At 42.0% G+C, this 25,987-nt stretch overlaps 1 pseudogene; it reads right to left on the bottom strand.

Moving 5' to 3' along the window:
* Positions 1-25,987, bottom strand: part of LOC114622368 — a 159,444-nt pseudogene that overhangs the window by 62,532 nt on the left and 70,925 nt on the right.

Genomic DNA, 25,987 nt, shown 5'->3' with positions numbered 1-25,987 from the left:
GTGTGTGTGTGTGTGTATGTGTGTATGTGTGTAAGGAGAGGGCCAGTATACATGGAGATCAGAGGGCAATTTTCCAGAGTTGGTTCTTATCCACCATGTAGGTTCTGGGGATCAACTTCAAGTAGTCAAGCTTGGGAACGGGTACCCCGAGCATGGGCCATCTCTCAGCCCGGGGTTTGCCAGTTTCTGTGCTGTGAAGTCTCATTCTACAGGGCACTGCACAATAAAGCACGAGTACCATTACAAGTCTCTTTTAGGCAGTGGCCACAGAGACTCATATATCATCATGAAAGGGGATTCCTGGAGAATATGCACACTATACTCTTCTTGAGGCATGGGCTGATGGCATGGGTGTGGCAAGAACACCGACCCATTTCCACATCACAGGTTGATCTTAGTGGCAGACTCCCAAGAGGGTGACAGTTGAAATCTGAAAGCATAGCACAGACATTTATAGTCACTTTTAATCCCCTACTCTCATAAATGTTGTTCATAGCTCACACTGAACAAAATGCACAGTTTAAGAACAAGGCGGCTTACCCTGCACAATCCTCTGTTTGTCTGGATGTGTGATTATCTACCACATTCAGCCTCACAGAGGAAATCTCACAGAAAATCACAGAGGAAATCATGCCAGATGCTTCAGAATCCCCATGTGGTTCTACTCGATGGCAGTTAGGCAGTGCCAAGCCAGTGTAGGAGAGTGTGGAAGCTGGAGGGCTGGCTTGGCTCCTCTGGGCTTAGACCAGAGGGGTGACTCAGGCAAGCCATTGCCAGTGCGTGCGGATCACCAACAGCTCCCTCTCTGGCAGACCATCTCTCATCCTTCTCTGTCTCTGTTACTTTTTCCTCTTTGTTCTCCACTTTCTCATTCTCCTCTCCCCACAGACATTTCTTAGACCTGCTTATGTTGGGTATGCTGCTGAGAAGTCACCATGGGAAAGCAAAGCATACCCTCGTATTGCAGGAAAATTTTATGTTCAAGGAAACAACTAAAATGTCCAACAAATAAAGAATGGGCGAGTTAAATGTGCTTTACTTATTCAGTGGAATGCTTCCCAGTAATAAAAAGAAGTACCGAGGACACAGTGGGGTGAACCTTGACAATAGTAGCAAAAGAAAAGAAAAGTCAGAGACAAGACTGAACATATGATTCTTACCTGGAATATCTCTAATAAGTGAATCCACAGTGACAGAAAGGAGGTTAGTGCTTAGATTGAGGCGGGGATGTAGGAGGATGGCAATGTGGTGATTAAAAGGAAGGTAGCCTTTTACCTTTCTTCTATTCTCTTTGGCAACACTCATATTACAAAACTTACGTCCTAACTATAGTTCAGTGCCTCAAGTAACTCACTCAATTGTGCAACAAGCCTCCAGAACCTTCTTTCTTTCTTGCAAAACTGAAAACTCTGGATCTGGTAACTAGTAACTCTCTGTATTTCCCCGTCAGCTCTGATAACTCTCATTCTCCTGTCTCCATGAGTTATGGTGTCTCTAGCTAGCTGCCCCATGTACGGGCAACCACATAGTTTTGGTCTTGTTTGTATGACTCATTTCACCTCCTATAATATCCTTAAGGCTTATCATGCTGTGATATCTAATATTTTGCTTATCCACTTATCTTTGGTTGGGTACTTGGGTTACCTCCAGCACCTGGTTATGCTATGAGTAGCAGGGTACAGACCTCCTTTCAAAACTCTGTTTTTAATTATTTCTTCGAGAAGTGGGGATTTAATTAATGTAAAGAAAATATGCTAAACTTAATTGTGTTGATATTCACACAGCTTTGATAGAACCCAAACTATTGATTTGTACTATCTGTTAGTGTGTGGATTGTGTCAACAAAGCCATTACACATAACACAAACATGCACTCACACAGACACATGCACGAATGGATTCACACATACACATGTACACACACACTTACACACACACTTACACAAGCCCACACATAGGCTCACATGAAAACACATGCAGACACACACACCTAAACCAATGCCAATGTCCCACCTGTTCTCTAAGGGGATCGTGTTACTCAGTGAACAGGGATAAGTCTGACTTGCTGAAGAGTGTGTGGAACCTGGCTTGACTGCATCATTGTACCTAATTTTCATGAGCTTTAAGTTTTCTTTAAGCCTGCCAAAGCATCTATGACAAAGACTCGGCCTATGTTTGCAAATGCAGATACCCAGGCTCATTCACTGTACAAAAGGATAGAGCATGCTGCTGTGACCCAGAGGAAACCACTTACCAAGATTCTCAAGGCTTCGGTAGCTCTGTGAGGCCTGTGGGGCCCAAAGCTTCACTGTCCCAAAGCCAAGCATCTGCCCATTTGGTCCTAGAAAAATACTGATGCCCTCTCTCCCTTTCACTCCTCCCTGGGTTCCACTTCTTTCTTGAATTGATTCCAAATCAGTGTTACAAGGGAATCCAGAAGAAAAGGGTAAAGTAATTAATAAATAAAAAGAGGGCTCTGGTGAGATGTCTCAGTGGTTAAGGGTGCCTGTCACCAAGCCTGATGACTTGAGTTTGATCTCTCAGACTCACATAGTCAAAGGGGAGAGCTGACTTCCCCATGATATCCTCTCATGCCCACCTGTGTGCACACATGTGTGCATGTGCACACACGTGTACATAAATGCAATGAAAAGATCTTTATTCTTATCCCCACTTGAAAATTACCTCGGAGCCTATCATCATGCATAAAGCAATAAAATAAACTTGTAAATTCTAGCATTAACTGTTTAACAAGGCAGGCACCTCCACCAGCACCCTTCTACATGAACATACCTTCAAAGTGTCCTTTCCCTTTGCTTCAGCTAAAAATTCTTGAGAAAAATAAACTGAGCATACTCAGAAGTGTTTCTGTCACAGTAACCTTTCTGATGTGTGCTGCACGGCCTTGAGCTAAGCTTGGCCAGAACGCATTTGCCATTGTCCTTGAGTTAGAAAGTTAAACTGAGCATGCTCAGCAATGTATACTTGAAACTGAGCTCGCTCAGGAATGTGCCCCCGGCCCCAAGTGTTTTCCTTTATGAAGATTTACAGCTCCTCCAGATTCTGTACGTTACTTCTGGAATAACTGTGGTACTCTCCATATCTGTGATAGACACAGGCCTTCATTCTTTTGTCTTCTGGTTGCGTTTCTTTGCCTTGTAAGAGGCTCCACTGTACTCTGTTACATGAACAGAAGTTTTGGTTCCTTGGGTTTCACAATTTACAATGAAATTTTTTGATATTTCTTTGGTTTGCTCACGAGGGGGGAAATTTGAGCACCCTCTGCTGGTCATTTACGATAACCTCGGTAAGCCTCAGAGAAAAGCTGTCCATTCACTTCCTAGTTTGTGGGACATGGATTCAGAGTTGACAGGCCTCTTTAGAGCTTTTAATGAGGGACTCTGAGGACTGAGACAGCTTTAACTCGCACCCCAGTTTGCTTCCCAGCACTTACTCTGGTAACCAAGAGGGTCAAAGCTACTCAGTTCAAAGTGGTTGTGTTTGTCATAGTTGGCTCCTCACACATTCTCATTGCACGGGTACCCCACTCACAAACCAAATCCAAAAACTTATCAAAAATATTATCTACCAAAAAATATTATCTACCATGATCAAGAACACTTCACCCCAGAGAAGCAGGAATTGTTTAACATATAGCAGTTGATAAATGGAATCCACCACATAAACAAACTGAAAGACAAAAGCCACACGATAATCTCACTATGCAGAAAGGCCTTTGACAAATATCTAACACGCCTTCATGATAAAAGTCCTGGAGAGATTAGGGATAAAGGGACATACCTCAACATAATAAAGACAATTCATAGCAAGTCCATACCCAACATCAACTTAATGAAGAGAAACTCAAAGCAGTCCCACTAAAATCAGGAGCAAGATAAGGTTGGCTACTGTCTCCATATCTATTCAATATATTATCTTAAGTAGTTAGAGCAGTAAAAGACCTGAAGGAGAACAAAGGGATACACAATGGAAGGGAGGGAATCAAGGTATCTTTATCTTCAGATGATATGATAGTATATGTAGATATACCTAAAAATTATACAAAAAAATTCTTACAGCTGATAAACACTTTCAGCAAAGTGGATGGATACAAGATTAACTCAAAAAAATTAGTAGCCCTTCTATATAAATTAACAGGCTGAAAAAGAAATCCGGAAAAATATATCCTTCACAACATCTTCAAAAAAGTATAAAGTAACCAAACAAATGAAAGATAGATATGATACTTTAAGACATTGAAGAAAGTAAAAAAGATATCAGAAGAATGAAAGCTCTCCAATGCTCAAGGATTGGTAGAATTAACATAGTAAAAATGGCCATTCTACCAAAAACAATCTACAGATACAATGCAATCCATTAAAGTTCCAACACACAACACAAGTCTTTTTTTTTTTTTTCTCGAGACAGTGTTTCTTTATGTAGCCCTGGCTGTCCTGGAACTCACTCTGAAGACTAGGCTGGCCTCGAACTCAGAAATCCGCCTGCCTCTGCCTCCTAAGTGCTGGGATTAAAGGCGTGCACCACCACTGCCCGGCACCAACACAAGTCTTTACAGACCTTGAAAAGATAATTTTCAGCTTCATACAGAAACACAAACAACCCAGGATAATAATAATAAAATAATTCTAGAGAATAATAAAATATTCTGAATAATAAAGGAACTTCTAGAGGTATTAACATTCCTGACCACAAAGTGTACTTCAGAGCTATAACAACAAAAACAGCATGGTATTGGTACACACACAGACACATTGATTAGTGGGATAGAATTGAAAAGCTGGACATTAATCTACTCACCTATGGAGACCTGATTTTTGATATAAAAAAAAAGCCAGAAATACACACTGGGGAAAAAAAAAGCATCTTCAACAAATGGTGCTCTCAAACTGGATGTCTACTTGTAAAGAATGCAAATAGATCCATACTTATGACCCCACACAAAACTCAACTCCAAATGGATCAAAGACCTCAAAATAAAACCTGATATACTGAATCTGATAGAAGAGAAAGCGGGGAATAGCTTTGAACTCATTGGAACAGGAAAAGATTTTCTAAGCAGAATACCTTCTGCACAGGCAGAGACCAACCATTAAAAATGGGACCTCATAAGCCGGGCGGTGGTTTCTGCAAAGCAAAGGACACTGCCACTTAGACAAAGCATCAGCCTACAGAATGGGAAAAGAATATCCCTGCTCTCCACAACTACACATCCAATTGAGGGCTAATACCCAAAATACATAAAGAACCCAATAACAACAGCAAAACAAAAACCTGGATATCAAGAAAACAAAAGGACCCAGTTTAAAAATGAGTCTAAACAGATCTAAACCAAGAATTCTCAAAAGAAAAAAAAACTCAAATGGCTGAGAAACACTTAACAGATTCCATCTTACACCCATCAGAACTCCTAGGAGATGTGGAGTAAGGAAAACACTTTTCCATTGCTGGAGGGAGTGCAAGCTTGTATAGTGCTACTATGGAGATGAGCATGGCAGTTCTTCAGGAAGATCAGAATCTATGTATGCCATTATCTGACTAGATCACTTTTGGGCATATATCCAAAGGACATTTCATCCAACCATTCAGGTACATACACTTGCTCAGCCATATTTATGATTTCTCTATTCATAATAGCTAGAAATTAGAACCAACCTAGATGTCCCTCAAGAAGTGAATAGCTATAGATAATATAATACACTTACACAATGGAATATTATTTAGCTGTTAAAAATGAGATCATGAGATTTGCAGGAAATGGATGGAGCTACCAAAAAAAAAAAAATCCTAGTGAGTAACCCACATTCAAAAAGACAAATATGGTATGCATTGGCTTATATCTAGGTATTAGCTGTTAAGTCAATGTTATAATTTACAGAACCACAGAAGTTAGATATAGAATAAAGGACAATGAGGGGGGAATCCCTAGAAAGGTGAAATAGAATACATAGTTATATGGACAGGGTGGGAACTGGAACTGGAGGATCAAGCAGGAATGGGGGAGGGAAGAGGGAGATGAGAGAGGCATTACTGGACAGACAGCTAAAATCAAAGGCCGTTTGACTGGCAGAACGGAAACCTAATACAGTAGAAGCTTCCTAAAATATACACGTATATGAAAGATATCTAAATGAAATTGCCAAATAATGGGGGAACAGAGCCAGCCCCAAGTGGACATTTCTGATCACCAAATGAACCTTCTAGCACTGGGAATGGGTTATATCTAATTAAGTTATCAGCCAGAGGGTTCCATGGGAACCCCTAAATAACCCAGGTGGTTGCCAAGGCTATATAGGCTGTTCTCCTCAAGCCAATGACAAGACTCTACTGATGAAGACATCATCCACACAACTCTTTGAATATGGAGAAGTCGAGCTGGTGCCTAGCTAGAGTCATCACCTCTTTGGACTAGTGTTCGTGGTACCAGAAGGTACTTTGAATGCTACCAAATGAGAATGTAAACACCAAGCCTGCTATAGACTCTTCAACCTACAACAATGTCCTGGCTGGAAGACATGCTACTGCAGTGGTGGCACAATGCTTGTGGGAGTAACCGACCAGTGTCTGATTTGATTTAAGGCCACTCTGAGATAGAACCTATATTCTACACTGCTTAAGTGATCAAGAACTTGAGACTAGATAGCCCAGAGACCTAGGGAAAAATAAAATGCTACTGTTCTGCTAAAGAATGTAACAATAAAATGACTCCTACTGCCATTCCTCTCTACTGATAGATCAGAACCTTGCTCAGACATCATGGAAAGCTTCCTCCTGCAGTGGATGGGAGCAAATACAGAGACCCACAGCCAGACAATATACAGAGAATAGGAGACCCCGGAACATTCAGCCCTAAATGAGATGTCTCCATCAAATCACAGCAGGGCTCAGAGAATTCTGTAGAAGAGGAGATGGAAAGAGTGGAAGAGCCAGAGGGGATGGAGAACACCATGGAAACAAAGACTTCTAAACACAGTAGGACTAACACAGGTATCAGCTCCCAGAGACTGAGCAGCATTCACAGAGTCTGCACAGGTCTGCACCAGTTGGGGTCCTAGATATGAAAGAAGCAGACATGTGTTCCCATCTCTCACCCAGAAACTATTTCCACCTGATAACCACATGCAAGTGAAAATCTGGTTTTCTCCCAGAGAATCTCTCTGGGGAAACAAACTACTCTTAAGGGTAGGCCACATGCCCAGTTGTAGATGGCCAACCAAAAATAATCTCAATAGCATCTTCTTAGGTTCCCTGTCTCATAATATAGCCTGTCAGAGCTTTAAATTTATTTTTATTTGTATGATTTTTTTTCTACCCTACAAGTCTTTTGCAGGTATATTGTGGCTTTTGGTCCTGTGTTTTTATGGGATTCCTGAGTATGTGAACAAGTAGGTCTGTTTCTGGATCTGTTTCTTGTACCTTGTCTTGTCTTTGGCTTTTCTCCTGTTTGTTTGTTTTGTCCTATTCTGATTTTCTTGTTTATAGTATTATATTATATTATATTATATTATATTATATTATATTATATTATATTATATTGCATTGTATTCTAGTCTGTTATAAGCCTGTTTGTTTTCTAAAGAGAGACAGAGAGACAGTAAGTGGATACGGTTAGGAGGTGAGGTGGGAGGAACTGGCAGGAATAGAGGGAAGGGAAACCATAATCAGAATATATTGTATGAAAAAAAATCTATTTTTGATAAAAGGGATAAAAGAAAACTCTAACGATGGAAATATGTCCAGTAGATTGGAGTGGACTGTGGTGATTGCTTGTTTTCTCCCAACGGGGACATGAGGAAGGAAGGGAGAATGTGGCCAAGCTCTGAGACACAGTAAAAATGATGTCCATCCTTCACGCCATAGAAACAGCACATCAAAGGAGAGGCTAATGTTCTCTTTTATTTTTCTTGAAACATCTACTAGAGAGAAAGAAAGGAAACAGTAGTCATAGCCAAATTCTTGTTTTCTTTTTATAGAATTCTGTTGATGAGGCCAAAGTATACATAAAGAGATTCTGGAAAATAGGATACATCAGCAAAAGTATCAACTTTAAAACCATGAATAAGTCAAGGAAGAGGTGCCCCATGGACAACGACACTGAGAGCACGAACTGTATGGACAAGCTGAGAGACACTATGTGAGGGCTAGCTCCAGGAGTGGAGGGAAGACATCTGTCAGGAAGGACTGCCGATATAGTGTGGCCCCCTCAGTACTGGGCTGTCAGGTGGGTAGACCAAGCAGCACTTGTGGCTTTGGGATGAAGGACTACTATGTGGTCACTACCAAGAACTCTTGCTGTACTTCTGAAGGGTTCTGCTTTTAAGGAATGCAGTCACATTAAAAAAAAAAAAAGAAAAAGAAAAATCCATCTTCTTGGAAATCGTAAACTAAACATTTAAAGTACTTGAACAAAGTTTATTCCCTAGTGACTAGACAATATTAACTTGATAATGCATTGGAGAAGGGAGAAAGAAAGAAATCTAGAATCTGTAAGAACTAAAGTTAACCTGTAAGCCCCACTTGCCCAAGGACAGATAACTTCCTGGAATGCTATAGGCTATTGTTCATGTAACACAATGAGTCACATGTTTTCACTCTGGCAAAAATGTTGGTTGCCTCAACTGCACAGGATGTGCTTGATCACATGTAGGTGGGAGGTACATAGGCAGAAAGTATGTCGGAATGTATGCTTGCCCCCATTGGACCATAGCAGAAAGTACCATAGCCTTGAGGGTTCTGCCTTTATAAGCATCCAACTAATTCAGTGCCATTTTCTGAGAGCCCTGGGCATAAATCTGGCCAGAATTAAATAAAACTTGCTTTAATTGGACAGTTGTGGATTTGGTCTTTCTCCTCACAATTTTCAGGTTTAATAGTACCCCCAAATTGAAACTAAAAAATCATTCTTTGCAAGCAAGTTTCCTCATGAGATGCTGTAACATATATAGAATTTCCTTTGGATTAATCAGAATAAAACCTTCCATTCTCTCTATAAAGCTCTGTCTATACAATACCAAGTAGTTTAGAGAGGTCAGGGTGGGGTGGGGTACTCTAGTCAGGCCAGTCTTCGGTGTCATTAAAACAAGTGCTGGGTTGTCTGTCAGAATCTTTCAAGTTTCTATTGTTTATTTGTTGGATTGTGACTAGTGATAAAAATCTTATAGACAAACAACATTGAATTCTGTTTAATTTGGAAGGAATTAAAAAGAAAGCATTTTTTTCCCTAATCAAAACCAGTTGCTTCCAGAAAGGAAAGAATAAAACTGTATTCATCTAAAACGTAGCCGGAGGGGAAGCTGGTCCTCATCTTGGACCTACACAGAGGGGCGGCATGGAGTTGTAGGGCATAGCCCGATGATGCACAGGAGTAGACTTCTGGATGGTGTGGGTGAGTAATGACTCTATTTCGAAATAACCTAATGTCTCAGTCTTTGGAAGCCCCCCAAAAGTCTTAATGTCATAAATCTAATTCTAGCAAGCTATAAGTTAAAGCTGCCAAATCATCATATCAGTTTAAACTGTATCTTAATTGCAGGAGAATTTAAAAATATCTAATGCTTATGGCTGGAATTGGTTTCTATAAATATTTAGGCTCAAGCAAGCATGCTAACCTATCCATCCAATGAGTCTGCACTGTCTGTGTACACTCAGCGAACATGCTGAGGTAAATGGACAGACTGGGGAGTCTCATGGTGGAGGCCGGTTACAACATTCTCATCTGATTCTCATGAGGAAACTTGCTTGTAAAGAGTGGCTTCTTCATTTCATTTTGGGGGTATTAGATTTCTTTCTTTGTCCTCCTCAATGTTTTATCAAGTTAATATTATCTACTCACTAAAGAATAAACTTAGTTCAACTATTTTAAACATTTAGCTTACTATTTACAAACCTCTAGATTACTAAGCTATCTGTTTCAAAATATCTGTATTTCCTAGATTCTACGCAAGACAGCTGTTGTCTCCTTTTATAGGCAAATAGCTTTTAAACCATTAAGAAGAGTAATGAGTGGGACACACAAGCATGTGTGTGTGTGTGTGTGGTGTCTGTATTATGTGTGTGACGTATGTAACTAGTTTGTGTGTGTGTTTGGTGTGTGTGTGTTATATGTATATGTGTATGTAGTATATATGCATGTGCATGTGGTGGTGGTAGTGTGTGTGTGTATATGTGTGTGCATATGTGGTTTGTGTGTATGGTGTGTGTGTAGGTGGTATGTGTTGTTATGTGTGTATGGTGCATTTGAGTGTGTATATGTGTATGCATGTGTGGTTTGTGTGTGTGGTGTGTGTAGGTGGTCTGTATTGTGTGTATGGTATGTGTGTGTGGTGCATTCGAGTGTGTGTGTTTATCTATGTGTGGTGTGTGTGTGTGGTGTGTGTGTGTAGATGGGGGTTGCACCCACTGTGGGGCAGACAGGCACTTGGGGCACACATAGCCCCACTGTAGGGCAGACAGGCACCTGGGGCATCATGCATAGCACCTACTGTGGTATATATAGACTTCTTAAGGGCATCAGGATAAGTTACTTGAATTTGATAAAGCAGGACTTAGATGTAGGCTATCATTTTGTAAACACTAGAACAAGTACATTTTTAAAGGTTGTAATTAAAAATAGAAAATTTTACCTGGGCCTAGAGACAACTTAGAGACCCACCTGGCCTGCAGAGTAACTTCAAGACTGACTTGTAAAGTTTAACAAGACCTGTCTCGAAATGAAAACAAAGTTTACGACGACGATGACCCAAAGGTTAAAGCATTTCCCAGAGTGTGAGAAGCCCTTGGTTCACTCCCTAGCATCCCTGCCTGCCCCCAAAGATTTTGTAACATTTTATTTTTAAAGCATCAAGGTAATACCCTGTCTAATTCATCCTAACAGCAAAATTGAATTGTCTATAATCAGTCAAACGCTTTGGCCAGTTTCACTGTTTCCCTAAGATGACTCTCATGGAAAACCTTAAGCTATCAGCTCCTCTGGGAAGGTCCAAAATCTACACCCTGTCTTGCTGCAAGACTCTTAGGCACATCCAAGGTTATCTGGCTCCATTTGTTTGGAGAAAGAAACATTCTTAAAGAAGAAAGGGTTTTGCACACCATCTCCCACAAGGTATTTTGCTGACCCAGTTAAGCATGCATGGGGAAGCAGCTCTAGCAAGGCCAGGCTAGAATTTGCTCAGCCAAATGGAAAGGGCAAGACACAGCGAGGCTGAGGACTCACAAGGACACATGTAAGGAGGTGAGATGCTCTTGAGGAGTTCCCTATAGAAAGAGTGCTTGAAAAGGGGTCTGGGTCGGTCGCAGTGCTGGACCTCTGTGTGGTGCAGGCAGGGCTCACACACACACGCCGATGAGGCCATGCACAGCCACGTCAAAGTGACTGTGTGTGAGAAAGGAGAGCAGAGAGCCAGAGTGTTTCAGTCTTGTAGTCTTGGACTGGTATGTCTCTGGGCTCTTTTCTACCTTGGTCTCTTCGATTCATGGATAAACCAAGAGAACCAGGCCCCAAACAGGTGCTTTCCAAGGCCTAATACTGATTCTGCTCACATTTTTTCTAGAAAATGGTCTCTGAATGTTTAATATGCAGTCATCATGCAAAGTCCTGGTCATCTGGAAGTCACAGAGGCAGTATGTGTGCTGGGGGTTAGTCAAACTACTTTTACTAAATTGTGCTTTGTAAACTTGATTTTCTTTCTTTCTTTCCTTCTTTCCTTCTTTCCTTCCTTCCTTCCTTCCTTCCTTCCTTCCTTCCTTCCTTCCTTCCTTCTCTCTCTCTCTCTCTCTCTCTTTCTTTCTTCTGTCTTTCCTCCCTCCCTCCTCCTTCCTTCCTCCTTCCTTCCCTCTGTCTTTCTCCCTCCCTCCCTCCTTCTCTCCCTCTCTCCCTCCCTTCCTTCCTTTCTATTTCTACCTGGAACGTTCTGTAAGATGCTGGAGCTGAGCCCTGTTTAGCTTCTACGTGGAGTCTGGATGGAAGAGCCACAAGGGTGATGGCAGGTCATTTTATGTCAGCCGAGCCTCAGCTTGAGGACAAGAGAGCCTGAGGTCTGTTGTGGTAGGGGGCTGGTGAGGAAGGGTAGGGGTGTATGCTTTTGTGGTAATGTCTGTGCCTCTATGCTGGCTACCTCATTTTTTTCTCTCTGTAAACAGGCTGTGCTGGCTCTGCTTTGAATACTGTGACTTGGTTTTGGTGGTTTCTCCTCTTCCTTCCTTTCTTTCTTTCTTTCTTTCTTCCTTTCTTTCTTTCTTTCCTTCTTTCTTTCTTTCTTTCTTTCTTTCTTTCTTCTTCTTCCCCCTCCTCCTCCTCTTCCTCCTCCTCTTCCTCCTCCTCTTCCTCTTCCTCCTCCTCTTCCTTCTTCTTCTTTTTCTTCTTCTTCCTCCTCCTCTTCCTTTTTTTCCTCCTTCTCCCCCTCTTCCTCTTCTTCCTCTTTTCAAAGCAGCACTGTTCTATGGGCCTTTCATTACTTCATGTCCCCTATTTTCCCTAAATCTGGGAAAACAAGTGGAATAACAAGGTAGCTTGGAAGTTCATCAAAATTCAGAGGCAGCAGCCTGTTACTAAAAACAACACTTAGCTAACTTACATATTTTACTTAAAGTTAAACAGCCCAGCAACCCAGCTCTGGGCATCCTTCTTCCACTGACTCAAGGTCAAGGTCATGGGAAGGATGACTGGAGCTGGTGGAGATCCCTGCACCAAACCCAGTGTGTACTAAAGCCATTGTCCACCCAATGCTTGGACTCCGATGTCCCTGGTTATTGTGTCATTGTCACACTCTGCCCCACTCTGAAGCGTGACTACACAATACTCACATAAGTAGTTAATTTGGGATGTGACAGTTGTAGAAGCTGATAATTCTCCCACGAGAGATAGTCGAAGCAATTAGGACATCACATCTGCAGCTGGGAGCCGCCGCTTCCTGCCCCTGGCTGCCTGTGGCTTTACTAAGAGGCCTTCAGAAATCTTGGAAGAAGTCCTTGTATCAACCACTTGGAGCCTTCTGTACTATGCTTACAGACAGTGGCCATGAACCTGAATTGTGCAGCAAACAGTATTAAACTCTCTGAGGATGAAGAGGCTCTTCAGATGGAAACTAAAAGTATAGTTTGCTGTGCATTGGTGAGAATACAGACCTGTACTATTTCCATTACTTAAATTTCAGAGGTTGAGTTAATATTTAATAGAATTCTAGTTTGGGGCAACAAATTGGAGCTGTCAATGCTTAGGATGGGGTGGGGCATATGGAATTGGGTGTAACTGAGGGCGTTCCCACCCTCACATAAGTTCCCCGAAATTACTATGAGGCGTCTTATATATGAATAAATATATAAGAAATCAATAGCTTTGATTCGTTTCCACTAGCTCATAATTCAATTATCCCGTTTAAAGTAGTCTAAGTCATGTCACATGACTGGTTACCTAATCCTCAGCTCCATGGACCGACTTCCTGTGTCTTGGTGACTCTCTCTGCCCTGGCTCAATCCCAGAATTCCTTTCTCTTTGTGGACATCCCACTTTCTAATCCTGCCTCAGCTCACTGGCCAATCAGCATTTTATTGACAGGTAAATGCTAAGTGTACAAGAGATTTTTCTCCACAATTTGGCATAGTAGAGTAAGGAACTTAAAGGAAAATAGGGAGTTAAGAACTGAAGCTAAAGAAAAATGCGATTCTCTTCGATTTTCATAAAATGCTTTAGAGTCAGGGAGGAGTTTTTCCCAGAGAGGGCTGAGTGGGAAGGTGCTGTAGCCATCTTACCATGTCTGAGGGGACTGTGACTAATAAACAGCTCAAAGCCAAGTGTGGTTGTGGGTGCCCAGAATCCCAGATCTAAGGGGTTGGAGGCAAGAGGAGCAGGATTTCAGGCCAGTTTCAGGTACATATGAAGCTTAAGACCAGATATAGGAGATCCTGTCACTCATAAGCAAACACTCACACATACAAACACATACACACAGTCAAACAGATACACATATACACACACATATACACATAAGCACACATAGACATACACACATATCACAGATATACACATATACACAAAAACGCACAAAGACATACAAACACACATACATACACACATAAAAACACATACATGCAAACACATCTACACAAAAAACATATACACATACATACATACATATATACATACATACATACATACAAACACACAAACCATACACACACACACAATCACATGTATAACAAACACATACATACATACATACACAAACATACACATATACGCACAAACATACACAAATACACAAAACCACACTCAGACATATACACATACACACACAAACACATACAAATATACACACAAACACATATATTCAAACTCACATATACACAAACACATACATATATACACACAAATACACACTCAAACACACATACACACAAACACATACATATATATATATATATATATATATATATATAACTACACATATTCAAACGCACACACACAAACACATACATATATACACACAAATACACATATTCAAACACACATACAGCACACAAACACATATACACATACACACAATCACAAATCACACACACAATCACACTTACACACAAACATACATGTACAAACGCACACATACATGCACACACACACATACACAGAGTTCAAATTGCTTAGCAGATCGGCCTGGAGTCTATAGCTCAGTGGCACAGCTCTTACTTGGATTGTTCTAGGCACTGACTTTCATCTGCAGCATCACAAAAACAACACACAAAAGCAATTATTCTGCAGCTTCAACGTTTGGAGACTAGTCTCAAGAATGGGAGCAGTCTGCACTGTTGAGTTATTCAGAGCTCACGAATGTCATGTGGGTTGTCCATTTTTACACCACCAGATAATTATTAAACCCACTTTAGCTTTATAGGTCTCTCACTTAACAGATCTTTAATGTATTTTTGTGAGAGCATAAGTGCAGAACTATGGCTCATTCCTAGAGGTTCTCTTTGTCCTAAGAGAAAAATGAGAAATAAAGTGGAAGAGAGACCAAAGCAGAATGCTGCTAACTTGCAGTCATAGAGTTTAAGTTCTGTACACGAGCTTATGGATGCCCACAGGTGGCACAACCTAGGCATCTCTGTCTAGGACGGTGGTTCTCAACCTTCCTAATGCTGTGACTCTTTAATATCGTGGTGACCCCCAACCATAAAACTGTTTTCATTGCTACTTCATAGCTGTAATTCTGCTACTGTTATGAATTGTAATGTAAATATCTGTTGAGAAAGATGTCTGATATGCAATCCCTGTGAAAGGATCATTTGACCCTCAAAGCGGTGGAGAGCCACAGGTTGAGAATTGTTGGTTCAGAGGAACTGAAAGGCCCCAGGTGACTTTAGTCAATGATACTTGCTTTCATATAAACCTGGTATTAGGATTTGGTAATGGTCACATTACGGTCTGTGTTTGGTACCAGAGGAGCGAAAGCCAGAAGAGAGAGCCAGCCACTCTCTTGGGTTAACAACTCACCTCTCCTGAAAATGTCTCTGTGCACCTTCTACAGAGGGCAGCATTCACTGGCACGGACATTGCAAAAACAGCTTCTGTTGGGGTTCCTCTTGTATGTTGGGTAACTAACGTGCTATAAAGAATGCTCGCCATTAATTCCTGACTTGTCAATAAAAGGCTGAGGCAGAAAAGATAGCAAGGTAGACCTGTGTGAGGAGCAAGGTAGACCTGTGTGAAGAGTCTCAAGACAGACCATGAGGGAGAAGGAGAGAGAAGACAGAGAGAGGAAGAGGTTGCCATCAAATGGATGGACCAAGAGATGTGCACCCTGAGGACAGGGTGATGGAGCAGAAGCAGCCCTTTTGAGACATCAGATTGGCAAGTGACTGGCATCCGTGTGGGTTTTAACAGGTGGAAGAATGAGAACAGCTCAAAACCTGCTCAACATAGTGCCCACAGCTTATTAATAAATCATTGTGTTTGTGAGTTGTGTATCTGTGTCGTTTATTCAGGATCTAGACAACCAATAGTGGGGTAGAAACTCCCAATAGTTATTTAGTAATAAAAAGGGTATAGCAACTCCTCAAGAAAAACAATTTCCTGCTGTAAGCTTCCCGGAACAATCGTCTTGTAAAGATGAGTAGCGGTCCTTACTGAGGAAACCATTTTGCTTCCTTCCCAATGAAGTATTCCCAAGGATGTGGAGCTTGATAAAGTTTTTCCTCAAGTTCGTTAATGTCACGAGGTCGAGAAAGGAAAATAAAACAAGTCAATGTGCATTTGGGTTTCATGGGTTCAAGGTGCTTTCCGTGACTTTTCTCTCAGTCTGCCTTAGAAATGCAATGACAAAGAACACTCCTGACGTGAAACATGAAGAAATGAAAGGTAACACAATCCGCACCGTGGACATGGATCTCTAAGGGGTTTCTACATCAAAACTTTTGAAACAATCTGCAAGACAGACATAGGTGAATTTATGATTCAGCGTTCCTAAATACAATGATCTCATTTTTCTCTTAGAGCACAGATCTCTTTGTCAAAAGGCCTTTGCCTCTCAGCTGGTGTTGGATTTAGGTTATCGTTTGGGATCTTTATGAGCGGAAGTACCATCGGAGATGACTGTGTGATTCATCAGTAGTGCTGACTTAGCTGCACAGGTGTCGGAAGTGAACGGAGATAGCAGAACTGTGTCGGAAGTGAAAGGAGACAGCAGGACTGAGGAGGTTCCCAGCTTGGCTTGAGCAGGTAGTGGGAGCATCCAGCCTAGGGTTACTACTGGCAGAATGGCTGCCTCGCAGAGCTTGGAAATAGGTGTTATTTGTCTGAGTATCCCAGGTCATGGTGCTCAGTTAGATTTTAGGCCTGTGCTTCCTCAGCTGAGTGCACTTGCACAGGATGGTTTCTGATAACGCATTTGTTATTTGCTGTTAGACCAATGGCTCCGATCACATTTCAGGCAATACTACTTCAATTTAAGTTAAGCCCAGTCAAATGTTTACCTTATAATGAACTAAACTCAGAGAAAGAAGTGGTACCTCAACACCAGTTGAGGGGTCAGTATCTGAGTATCTACATTCACAAACCAGGTCTCCCACTTCCTGGGCCTGGCCCACTTTAGTGCCAGGGGAGGAAGTTGCAAACTGTGCAGTCTTCTTCACTTTCCAGGTGCATCCTAAGTGTGTGAAAACGTTTATATATCTTGTAATAGTCCACAAGAGCGGATCAGATTATCTACCTTGAGCATTCTCATATTTTAAGTTCATATTATGCATGTCCTTCAAAGTCTACTCTACAATTCCAATAGTTAGGCCTAAATCTCACTTCAGGAAGTGGCTGTGCATTTGTCAACGCACATTTCCTCGGAATCTAACGACACTTGGAAAATACTGCTGCTGTGTGAATAGTTAATGAGAGAAAAATGACACATGAATGGAAAAGCTAATGTCAATATTTCACAGCATTTTGTTATGGATCTCCTTCCCTCCGATATTTTTCTTCAGGCGAACTCGTAAGCATATGTAAAAACCCATCCACAGAGTTCATGCTGATTGCTTGGGCAGATTGAAAGCCCATTAATGAAGTTCCTTGGTATTCTAATTGTACCCCCATTTTTGCACTTTGTGTTCTAATCCCCATTTATCTGATGTGTCCATGATGAGGTGGTTAAGTTCTTTTCAGGTGAAGACTTGGGACTTTTTTTTTCCACATCTATTCATTTTTACCTCATATTCTTTATTCTTTTACTACCAATAAACTGATTCCAAGTCTGACCTAGAATTAGATTCTCAGTGAGAGATTCAAAGTGACTTTATGGGCGTGTGTATGCTGGGGAGGCAGCTTTGTTGGCAAAGCACAAGCACCTGAGTTTACTTCCCAGACCAGTATTTTTTTTTTTTTTAATGTATAGTGGCACTTGCTTGTGTCTCAGCACTGGGGAAGTGGATGTACATGGATCCCTGGAGAATCACTGGCTCACTAGCTTTGGCACAAGACAACCCAACACAAAGTTCTCAGCACAAAGGAGACAAATTTGCCCCAGAGGGTCAAAGGGCAGGAAATAAGAGACAAAGACAGGAGATAGAGCTTGAGGGAGAAGGGGAAAAGAACAAGGGAGAAGGGGAGGGGTATTTGCCTCAGAAAGACAAACAACCTCTGGATAGAGGGGAGAAGGTTGTGGCCCATAGGCAAACTGGCAGTTTATAAAGGGAAAAAAGAGGAAACCCCCGTGTTAGAAAGATTTGGTTTGTTTTGATTGGGAATGTTAATTAGGGTGGCCAGAAGGAGGCTTCTGATAGCTGGACTTCAATACTTTGATAGCTGGACCTTGGTGATCAGCCGCAGGGAGCGGAAGTGACCAAATGAGGGGCTAGACCTTGGTGGCTAGCTTTAGGAATGTAATCTAACAGTTTAGCAAGGCCAAATGGGGGATGGGTGAGGCATACCAGAGCCATGTTTGCCATGCTCAGACCTACTAGAGCCCTATACCTAGTCTACTTGTGAGTACCAGGTCGGTGAGAAGCACTATTTCAAAATCAAAACCAAAAACAAAAGAAACAAGAGATGTGTGAATGATGTCAGGATGTCAGATGAATCCTCAGGCCTCCACACGCATGTACACAAATGTGTTCAGTACCTGTACACACATGCACATCGACACACTCATGTACACACACACACACACACACACACACACACACTGCAGTATAGGGTCTGGCCCTTCTATTACCTTAGAAGACACTAGATATCCATCCTCTGGGCCAGTCTTCTTTCCAAATGCTTCCAACTTCCGCCTTTTTCCCTAGTGACTGTCCCCATCTGGATCTTGTTGCTGTCACCCCAGTGCTTGACATTTCTTGTCTCTGTCCTCCATAAGTTTTTATTAACCATATAGTCACTGAGTAACAAACAGTGTTTTCTATTTCAACTAACTCAAGAACAAAGCCCAGATGATGAAACGAGTCTAGACTTGTTTTGATTTTTATTTCCCACAAGGAAGCCAGGAAGCCAAATTTGGGGTCAATATGGTACATTATTTTTTGGCTCTGAAGGAGGTGGCATGCCTGTCCCCTGTATCTTAAAGGTCAGAATGAGGTGGTTGAAGTGGAACAGCCTCCGGGTCCAGTCTGATGCTGACATGATCAAGACCTAAAGAAAAACCCAGCAAGATGATTATTAGTGACAGTGAGACCTGTGTATCACGTTCAACCCTGCCAGTGGCCTCTCTGCAATCAAAGCCCCGTGTGTTCACACAGCTGCTGGCCTGCATGCTTTCCCATCTGTGCCTAGCATCACAGGAAATCCACAGGAGGGCAGGAAAGGTTCCATCCTGACTGTCCACATGCATGGTTTGGTGGCATCTCACATGATCGCTGTGTGGCAGTACCACACACTCCCTAAAGAGTTCTTGGCCACTTCCAGTGAGTGCAAAGGGAGTTCATTTTCTTGCACAAATCTAGAGTGCATGTGACTTGGAGTAGCAAGCCAGAGTACACTGAAAACAACCCAGCCTTTTGTCAACAGGTCCTAGCAGTCCTTGAAGCTACACTTTTGTCACCTGACAGGAAACACAGATTGGATTGATCCACATTGGAATGGAAGTCTGGCCTTCTCTATGACTGAGGAGGTGACAAGATCTTGCTACGACTTGGTAGTTAGCTAGTTAGCTCTAGCACAGACATGAAGCACTGGTCCTGTTCTGGCCCCATGAAGACCTAGAGCTCTTTAGAACATCACTGTTCCAAAGGAAGCAAACTATGAGTCAGGTGTATAATGTAAGACTGTCTAGCAGCTGCATTTAACAAAAAGAAAAATGGTTGATTGATTGTTAATATGTCAAGCCATATAAAATATTAGTTCAATGAAAAATTATTAACACTTCACTATATAGCTCCTTCTTTATGGATCAGCCGTATCTTAAGTGCTCAGTGGCACCTTGGGGGTCACTGCTACACTGGGTAGTGTGGCTCTAGAAACAGTGGCTAGTCTGCTGTGAATGGAGGGTGCTTAGAGCTCTGAGTGTGTAGCTTGGGAAAGTTTCGCTTGACAGCCACACTCCAGCTGGGCTTTAAACCTCTACAGCAGGAGAGGTCTTCTCTTCTCTAAAGTGCATTGTGGACGATCTGCCTTTTGCGTGATCAGCGTTATCTGAGAGGCTTTCCTCTGGTGAGACTTGAATGAATGCCGGATACAGGGAGCGGATTCAGTGTTAGGCAGAAGTGACACCATTTGTCAGTGGAGGTGGGCCTGTGACAGAACCAACTGGATGCAGGAGGGCCTGCTAAATGAGATGGCATCCAGCCCACACCCTTCACACACTTGTTTAGAGGATGATGCAGAGAGAAGCTTCATGGTACGAGTACCCTAAATCATCTCCTGTGGTATGATTACCTCTGTCTGCTCTAATTAGGGTGAAGGAAGCATGTTTACAAGCTTGAAGAGAACAGAGATGCTGGGCCCCAAAGCGCCATCCAGATGTGGTGTATGGTAGTCAGGGAAGATGGACCAGTGTTGAACAGAGACTGAGAGGGGTGATGAAGCCTTCATGTAGAAGGAAGGCCCATCAGGTCCTAGGCTGGCTTGCTGGGTTGACATTTACAGTGGGACTAACAAACATGGAAGGTCAGGGCCAGTGTGGGCTCAGCATCACTGATGTTTTATAGGCAGAGAAGGGCAAGAATCCAGGAAGGAAAGAGCTTCAGTCTGCAGCCAATTTGCCTTCCAACTCAAAATTTGTTTTAATCTTTGGCTCGCAGATAGAAGAGCACAGTTCCATCTGTCTGTCTCCTCTTGTGCTGACCAGGAAGAAGCCTGTGCTCATTCTCAGCCCTTCCCTGGCCTTTAGCATATACCAGTATGTTCCATATTGGGCTCAAATTACCAATACATCACCGATGTTCTTTTGTCTTTTTGTTTCCTTAACAAAGAACGAAGGATACAGAGCTGTTTTCTTCCTCTGCATGGAAAGAGTGAAGAGTTGTGAGTAATATGCCTGAAATACACTCTGATTTCTCTGAAGGGAAATAATCTCTTTTAATGTGAAAATACAATTTGTTCCTAGAGGACCCTCTCCAGTTTGGGTGGATAACTTTTACAGTGACATCACTGAAGCCACACAAGGAGAAAGGAATCTTATTAAAACATGAAGAAGAGTCAGAAAGGAACCCTGTTTTCAGCTGTCACCAATTCTTTTATAATTAGGTTCCAGTGGTGTGGCTGTTGGGTGGGGCTCTGGAGCCGCCAACCAGGCATTTCTGTTTTTCCTGGAAAACATCATTAAAATTAAAAATAAAGGATCATAGCTGATTTGAATTTAAAACAAGCTGTCCTTACTATATTTACTCTTTCAATCTTGCTAAAAATAAAAGAGCAGAGGAAATAACAGAACATCCCTGTTTCTATTGATAGGTTTTTAAAATGTAATAGCAAAGTAAAATGTGAATTAGAAATCTCATAAATGTATACATTTGAAAAAAAATCCTCGAATTCCCATTGAACTAATTTTCTCTTATTATAGAGGCAGATACTCTGGAGTGTTCTTTTTGGGTTTGAGTCATTTCCCCCAGACAATGAAAGGGATGTTTGGTAAGAAATCAAAGAACTCCCTGGGTCCTGGCTTCTCTGCCTCTCTCATTCTTTTCCTCTTAGATGTTATAGTATTATTTGGCAGAAAGGATTCCCCGACAAACATCTTCATACCACTCCCGCAATCTTAGGAGAAGTAATTCATCTCACAACAGCAGCGAGGCTCGGTCTCCTGTCCTGCAGGCTAAAGAGGTCTCATTCATCAGCTGGAAGGAATATTGCTTAGCCTGGAGATTCAAAGGTGTTAACAGCCAAGCCTGCTCTTTAGGTTGCTCAATGAATGTGTCCAGTTATGGCTCTTCTTAAATACCCAAAGAGCTCCACAAGACCTTCAAAGCACTACTGATGGTCTGCTCAGTTGCTCTTGACTATCCTGGATAGACTCAGATTTCCGTAAGCCTCCAGGAAGTGTCGTTTTGTTGCAGTCCTCTGTCCTCTGTACCAGAAAACATGTACAATAGCACTGGTCTCGTCAGATACTCAGCAAACACTGTTTAATTGTATTTCCATACTATGGTTTCCAGGCCCAGGCACGGTCAGGACCTGTGTGTGACGTGCATGCTCAGATGCCAGGAAAGAAGGTTAGAAGGTCAAGAGACTTCAAGGAGACTTTCTGCATTCCTGATAAAGCCTGCTGCTAGATAGGCAACCACTGGCGAGCATCCAGATACATGCCAGTTCATTTGAGCCCACAGGCCACAGTGACCCACAGTGGCAGGCCTATAGGCCTACAGACAAACACACACAGGCAAGCTGGGGAAGGCAAAGGCTGTGGCCTCTAATAGCAAGAGCGTATTAATGTAGAATCACACAAAGATCACACTCTACCAAAACCAGTTCTATAACTGACTATATGACTATTTATTTTGGGGGTTCTTCAGATAGCCGGTATCAGGCATTTTCTGATGACTCATAGATTTCTCCATCCCATCACACCCTGCCCATGCCCTTGTCAGTCATGTTTTTTGTTGACTCATAGCAGATATTCATATATGTACCTTGTTTAAATGTAGATGGGCCCTAGGTGTATCCGAGTCACAGAACCATATGATGTGTTTATAAAAAGAGAAAGAGAAAGTGGGTATGTTCTATGTGGTTGTAGTGAGGTATGGGGGAAGGGGATGTCTCAGTGGGTCCACGCCGAGGCATCCTTTCCCCCTTAGGGACCAGCCGCCCGACTGTACAGTATAGAATAGAGTTTATTCAGGGCATGGGGAGGGGAGTTAAGAGGGTAGTAGAGGCAGAGAAAGGCAGAAAGAGAGAGAGAGAGAGAGAGAGAGAGAGAGAGAGAGAGAGAGAGAATAGAGTAGAGAAGTAGAGGCTGGCCATGAGCACATGGAGAAGGGTGGGGAGGGAATGGGTGGGGAGGGGGCGAGAGGACAGAGCGGCAGTAGAAGGCAAGAGAGGAACAAGAGATCAAGAGAGCAAGAGAAGGAGGAGGGGGCACACAGCCCCTTTATAGTGGGTCAGGTCTACCTGGCTATTGCCAGGTTACTGTGGGGTGGAGTTTAGACAGAATGTTAACACTAGGGTCTTCTGTTTCCCACATAGGATCACTTAGCTGTTATTCTTGCCTGCATCACTTTGTCCGCTGGGCTCTTACTACATTTCATTCTTGTTCTTCTTCCAGATCACAGAGTCTTTCTGCCATGGAGTCTTGGTACAAGCTGATCTCCACCTCAATCACTCTCCTTTCTCTTGCTTATTTATTTGTCTTTCACATTCCCATCTAAATGGCAAGCCCTCAAAGAGAGAGACTGGCTAAAATGCTAACATGTCCCTACTCCATGGCCTTCTGCCATACTCCGTATGTCACCTTATATCCACTCTCTAAATCCTGTGTGTGTGGTGTGTGTGTGTGTGTGTGTGTCTGTGTGTTTCACTGACACTTAAACCCCGAGTCTTTCTTGTCCACAGTAGGCTAGCACCTTAGCGTCGTCCTCAGCTCCCTTATATCTCTAAATCTTTATCAGTACTTGGAGACCATGTCCTACAGGAATTCAACTACCATCTCCAAAGTTAGAACTGAAGCTTAGCAAGGACTTTACTTAGTGGCTCTGTCTCTATTCATTTGTTTTGTCTTTACTGTTGTGGTTGCTCAATAAAATCTTCTTATTGAAATTAGTGATGATTTTAATGAATATTTCAGATAGAGTCTTCCAAAGCAAACCAATCCTTTAAGACATCCATATAAATCAGCTTATTTGCTTCAATGTCTTAGTATTGAATAAATAAAAAAAAAGTCTTTTTAATACTACAGCCTAGTGGATCAATTCCACATATAAATAAACTTGTCCCAGGTTTGCCTAAGAGGAGCAGCAGGAGCCTTCTGATCCAAACAAAAGACAGCATATTTTCAAGGAGGCATAGTCTCTTGTCATGGCCAAAGGCTCCCACAGTGGGGTCTCATCATTAGTGATGCACAGGTCTGTCTTGATTGATGTTATGGAGACCATGCTTAGCCTAGCATCTCTTTCTTGGACAGCTGGTAGGAGGCCACTGTGTAAGTCACACAAGTGGTCATTTAGACTAGTAGCTCTAGTTCAGTTTATCACACATGTCAGTCTGAAATATGTTGAGAGTTCCCTTGCCCTCAGCTCTAAATGTCTTAATATTTCTGAAAATTTCCAGTCAAAAAACAAGCTCTTACTTTTAGTTTCCTAACCTTGGGTATTTCAATATTTCCAGACAGTGAGAACAGTAAGCATGGCCAGGGGCTGAAGAGGAGGTGAGGCTAGTGTTAGGTAGTTTTTGACAATAGAGTGGAGAACTGCTTTTCTGTCTAGAGACTTAGTTAAAAGTTTAAAGTCACCCTTCCCACATGGCCTAGAGTTGAGCAAAACTTCTTCCATGTAACTTCCTTGGGCCCTGTAGAAAATTCATTTTTTTTGTGTGTAAAAGTACTTCCCAAATATAGAACAATGCTAAGAACCCAGGCATTATCTTTTACTAGAACCTAATTAGAATACAATGTACTTCCCAGAGACCCAAACAAGGTGCTTTAAATAAACAATACATGGAAAACTTCAGGCCCTAACATCAGGCTTACATCCAACTTCCTTCCTGCACATCCTTTCCTTTAAGGGGTGGACGTGATGGCCTCGGGGGGTTTCAGCAGGTATGACACTCAGATAACCTTTGAGCTTGTTCTGCAGCTGGTCTATGGAGAGGAAGCCTCGCTGAAAAGCTATTAAAAATGAGTCTTTAGGGGGAAAGAACACAAAAATAGGTTTACAATGGGAATCAATGGTTTTTCCAATAATGAGGTTCTAAGTGGTATAGTTTGGTGTACAAATCTGTTCAAAGTCCCTTCCTGTGTGCTAAGAGTGACTGGGTCTCAGTAGATCATGCTGAGGCATTGAGGGGTCTTTTATCTTCACCAAAAGAATCACCTATGTTTATTGTCTGGTAGTGATTAGGATGGTCAAATAAGGCAGTAGGTTTTATAGTAATTCCTTTCAAAGACTGAACCCAAATGACTTTCTTGTCTAATTCTAAAGGTAACAAGAAATGGAAATTGGGCAGATGGCTATATTTTCTGAGTAGTCAGGATTTCTCAGTAGCTTCTCCTTTGCTTTTGGCAGAGTAGTCCCAGGTATATAGAAAACAATTTTATATGCTTGACTCAGTAACACCACAGGTGGGCATCTGGATTCATATGCACAGGCCTGCAGACATATATAATTTAAAAATAAATAAATAACCTTTTAAAATTAAAACAAAGAAACTGTTAACATTCAGCATTAATGAGTTGGTTTTGAAGTCATGGACGATCCTAGGGTACCTACCTTCTTCATGGTAGATTCTGTGGCATTCAAGGCTGGCTCAGTTATTTGAGACCCCAAGATGAATGCAGCTGGGATGCGGGCCATTCTGTTCCTGGAAATCTCTTTGTGGGACACAGTTCAACAATTTACAGCACCTTCTGTTCATGGACTAAATGGAGCTCAGCAATTCTGTATTCATGCCAGGGCCTGTGCATCTAGCTAGCCAGAGCCCCAGTCAGAGCCAAGGAGCAGTAGGAACATGGTGGCTGCCTGGGAACAAGCCAGACCGGGCACCGTTTTCTAAATATCTCCTGTTTCAGACACTTGGCTCTGTAGACAGATGCTAACAATGTTTGAGACCTAAGTTAGATGAAGGAAGTCAAGGAAGATCAACGCCGACTGATGAACTTGAGTCATTCTTAGTCATTCTCTACACGTGGGAGTTGGGAGTCTGAATTTCATGCCACTAATAGGCTAATTGAGACGTCTGAATAGAAGGAAATAGGATTACACTGGAGTAAAGACCTAAAGTTAGCACACATGAAATTGAATGTGTAGACAAGAGTCTAGTCAGTGTACTCTTCTGCAGATAGCTATTTACAGAAATGATTATTCTTTCTTCTAATATATATATATATATATATATATATATATATATA

The sequence above is a fragment of the Grammomys surdaster genome, unplaced genomic scaffold (genome assembly GCF_004785775.1).
Source record: "Grammomys surdaster isolate TR1022 unplaced genomic scaffold, NIH_TR_1.0 188, whole genome shotgun sequence".
Classification (NCBI taxonomy): domain Eukaryota; kingdom Metazoa; phylum Chordata; class Mammalia; order Rodentia; family Muridae; genus Grammomys; species Grammomys surdaster.
The sequence above is the reverse complement of the archived record's forward strand: the minus strand, read 5'-3'. Positions and strand labels throughout refer to the sequence as shown.